General features: G+C 43.7%; 1 non-coding gene across 1 annotated transcript; it reads right to left on the reverse strand.

Annotated features, from left to right (window-relative positions):
- Nucleotides 1–3,799: 3,799 nt before the first annotated feature.
- On the reverse strand, nucleotides 3,800–3,889 carry TRNAY-GUA. Its single transcript is given in 2 exon segments — nucleotides 3,800–3,835; nucleotides 3,853–3,889. It is a non-coding gene; the product is annotated as a tRNA-Tyr (tRNA).
- Between the last annotated feature and the right edge of the window lie 651 nt (nucleotides 3,890–4,540).

Consider the following 4,540-nt stretch of genomic DNA (forward strand, 5'->3'; position numbering starts at 1 on the left):
AGCCTCCTAAGACCCATCATTCAACAGCTGCAGTCTTAGGGACTAACAGTTACATGGAACAGGGACACTGGTACCTCTCTGTGTCACGGGGATGTGAGGAGGATACACTAAAGGTTGTTGCATTCAAAACCCAGTGCTTTCAGAAAAGCCTTATATTGACCATGAATTTAATAGGGTTTTTAGCTCTTCATACTCCAAAAAGGGCAATATGGAGCACCAACACCTCAACTCTGAATTTGAAGAGACTCTTAATTCACAAATATAGATCTTCTCAAGCCTCTATAAGGTCTGGGGGACTGAAGCAGCCATCATGCTTCACTTGTTCACACTTCTTTTCCTCAGCTTTCAAATAAACATGAAATGCACTGACCCAAGGGTCAGTGGTAACTTTCCTCCCACAATCCCTGTGAAACAGAAGGGTAGCACACTGCAAGGAGAAGGAACACTAAAACCTCTCCAGACTCAACAAAGAAGGAGCCAGGACTCAGCATCCCTCCTATGCGTAAAAGCACAGACAGATGGACAAAGACTCCCTTCTTAGGAACTGGCAACAACACGGTACATCCAGCTCACAAGTTAGATAGAAAGAAGTGGTTTGAGGTGCTGAAGAAGCACCTGATGCTGCTTTCTATGAGTTGACTGGTGTTACTTAATGGTACAACCAATGGGAATCTTGCCCCAAGTCTGGAGTAAATTAAATACCCTGGTTAAATATACTATGTTGGCTAGAGCCAGGCAAGGTATATTGTTAAAATTTGTCTTTTACTCCTATATTTGGGCTATAACACTCTTAGGGACTTTTGAGGAATGTGTATCTGGTCCTGCAAGGATTTGGTACCAGCTTCATTTTCACAGCAGACATCTTTAAGCAGTCAGCTAAGAAACCCCAATGCTGCAGTGAGAGTGCTGAGAATCTTCTAGGAAATCAAGCCAAACAGCTACAGCACCTCATCACTAAGGAGTAATTGAACACTTTGATATGATAATTGATTATCATGCATTGATTAAAGCTGACAAGAGAGCATACACTCTCCAGATGACTTTCAAATTACAAAGCCACAAACTTCAAAGGTTATTTGGATTCACACAATAAAATATATTTTGTTATTTACAATGTAAAGGAAAAAAAGTATCCTCGTAAATGAGGCAAGAATTTTAAAACAGTGAATTGTGAAATGGCACAACTTGAAATAAGGAACTAATCAATGCTATCAAAATGGCTTCAATCTGTCCTGAGGACTCTAATCACTTCCAGATGATAACATGGGACTGATTGGATGTCTCTGGCAGCAATTCTTATCAAGGTCTGATTACAACTACAATAGAAAGAAGAAAAATGGGTTGGTAGAGGCTGGTTAATAAGGCCTGAAGAAATGTGCAAACAGTTGCTCAGTTTGGTGTAAATCTACCTGATCTGGTGGTTGTAAGTAAAGGCAGCAACTGGTGTTGGTCATTTCCAACCACGCCAAGATGCTCTTCACAAATTGAGCCAAACACAAGCTGGAGAAGAGTTCTACTTCATGGTAAAAGCAAACCAATTTGCAACCACTTGCAATTTCTAGAAACTAGCAAAACATCAGCAAAGCATCTTGACTTGCTTCCTGGTTTTAAAAGCCTTTTCAAGCACCCCTTAATTGCACATTATTTTAATTGCCATGACTCTACCTCCAGAGCTGTAAGGGAACCCTGCAGTTGTTACTATTCATTTGTATTAGTGCTCCAGCCAGGAATCCGGACGTGTTTTCCTTGCCATCATGAGAAACTTTACAAAGATATGACCCTGCTCAGAAAGCTAAATCTGCATGACCAGAGGTAACAGGTGACTGCAAGAGAGCCAGGGCAGTCCTATCACTGCCACAGCACTGCATTTCTGTAGCAATGCATCGTGCTCTCCACCAGGACTCATTCACCCACTGGTGTGCAGAAATATGAGGGTGAACTCGTGCTGCAACAACTCACCCTTTCCAACTAGAGAATGAACCCAATTTGCAATGAGAACCCACTTTTAATTAGGCTTTTCTCCCTCTGTTCTTGTTTCAGTCATGGCTTGTGCACCCCAGACTGAAATATTGTCAGGAAAGATCTGCACATCGACAACATACCTGTGAGGCAGCCAGTCCATTCATCAGTCACCACCATTCCCCAGACTTGGGGAAAGCATCAGTCCCTTCTCTGATAGAGGCACAAAGATTTATTTTTTGTGATCATTGGCAGATTTTGAATCAAAAGGTTCAGGCTTACTGCAGCAATTAAATGCGTGAGTCTTGTATTCACTCATTTGGCAAGGTTCCTACTTCCTCTGCTGCTCACCAAGATCCTCAACTGCTCACCCCATCCCACTGTGAGAGGACCTACAGAGCAATAAGTACATGGCCTGCCTGCCACGGGGGCCTGGAGAGCTGGTTGTGTTGCTGAGAGGAGAGGCAGAACTGCCTCCCCCCTGTCCTCTGCCTCCCTCCACTGAAAACCCATCAGGGTTATGAGGTTGTAAGTGGTACTGCTATGCAGGCTGAAGAGGAATTAATGCAGCTGGATTTGGAAGGACAGAGGAAACTGGTGCTCTACTATGATCAATGGTCATTGATCTGACACTAATTAGTTTTAAAAAAAAACCTTTTAAAATACTGGAATTACATATAATGGCTTGATTATTCATTCTAGCTTAGTGCTGGTTCCTGAGGCATTCAACTCCAACTTCTAAGAAATATTTCTCATTAAACAATACTAATATATTTATTGCACAGTAAAAGGCAAGCAACCAAATAAAGTTGCCACCTCCTTCTCCCATCTTTGGCCAGCTTAGCACTGTGCTTTGCATGAGGAGATGCTTTGCATGAGAAGCTTCACATGAGCTTTGGGATTTGGATCCCTAATATTGTCTCATCTAATGTAAACTTCTAAAAACCTCTAATCTTTGCTTTAATAAAGCTTCTTGCAGACCTCTCAGAGCTGATTGTGTCTTGTGAAAGTGAGTTCCATGAGTCAGTTTCCTGTGTGAAACAAAATTTCCTTTAACAGACCATAGTGCCCTGTTTTCTACTGTCTGAAAGTTTCTGATGGTTTTTGTCTGAATGAGTTCCTAGAAGGCCTCATAAACCTGGCCTGTGGTCTCCTTTCGTATGGTTCTATTGCCTGTTTCTTACCCTTCCCGTGACAACCAGCCTCAACCTTTACAATTCTTTGCTGAAATGGACAGTGCCTGGAAACGGGACACCTCAGAGCAGTGTGCCCAGTACTCACAGCCCTCCCACGAGGCAAATGACTATAGCTGCGTGTACCAGCTGTCTCAGACAAATACCTGCACCTCAATTATTATGGTGTTCCTGTCCTCATGAAAACATTTTTCTTCACCATCTATTAGTCTCCGTCCACGCAAAACCTCAGAACTTCAAAATGAAATAATGGGATAAGAAAAGGGGTGAAGCCAGCAACAAGGAGGACCCACTAACTGGACCTCCCCTCATTTTCCTCACCCATCTTGGCTAACCGAGGCTGTGCAAGCTCTGCACTGTGCATCTACTCTAGCTCTGAAGGACCTGTGGAAGGTGTTGAGCCCTTGCAGAAGAGAAGCTCATATAATGGACATCAGTTGATTAGGTAGAGAGGTGGTAAAAGTCAAAGCACCACAGTGACAATCAGCTGAAGCAGACAAGGCAGGGACTAAAAATGAAAACCTTGAAAGCAGCACATTTCAAGCAGACTTGGTTTCAAGTGGCATGTGGTTGGAAAGGGCAGCTCTGCAAAGCTGTCAATGCCAGAAATATGTAAGAAGCAAAGAAAAAATATCCAAAAAAACCTTTCCTTCGAGCCGGAATTGAACCAGCGACCTAAGGATCACTCTCTACAGGCAGCCTACAGTCCTCCGCTCTACCAGCTGAGCTATCGAAGGAAGATGAAGAGGTGCCAAGAATGAGTCAAGACTAAATCAACAATAGCCTTAGGCTCTAATGGGCTTCCATATGTATTGCTTCTCACAACAGCAAAACAGTAGCCAAAAAAACAAAAGGCACAAAGCTAACTTTCCTACAAAACTGGATTTTGGTTACAAAACTGCCAGTTTTCTGCCAAATAGTTCACAGCTCCTGTAAGACTGATGGTGGTGGTAGCATTAAGGTTGGAGCTCCTGCAATGACCCATATGAAATCTGTCTGCTGCTTGACAAAGACATTTGCCCGCTCTGTGGTGACCTTGCCATGTTTCCTAAGCTGAGCTAGGAGAAGGAGGACAACTCCCCTCCACATGATTCCCCACAACAGTTCTCCAGCCAAGTCCAATAACAAATCATCAAACAAGTCGGTTAACACACTCCCTGACAGCTTCCACAGCAAAGGCAGAGGAGCTGAGGGAAAGGGCTGGAAGGAATAACCATTAAGGTTTTGAGTCCCACCAACTCTCACAGTGCATGTGGGACCCCTCAACACAGATGAGGCTGCAATGTCTGGCACTGCAACTGGCAGCGTCCCCAATCCCTGGGCTTGGGAGGCTGGAACTTTTGTGAATCATCTGTGTGAGTGCTGCAGCTCACAGCTGTGGCAACTGA

This window comes from Merops nubicus, unplaced genomic scaffold (genome assembly GCF_000691845.1).
Source record: "Merops nubicus isolate BGI_N331 unplaced genomic scaffold, ASM69184v1 scaffold6044, whole genome shotgun sequence".
NCBI classification, from domain to species: Eukaryota; Metazoa; Chordata; class Aves; order Coraciiformes; family Meropidae; genus Merops; species Merops nubicus.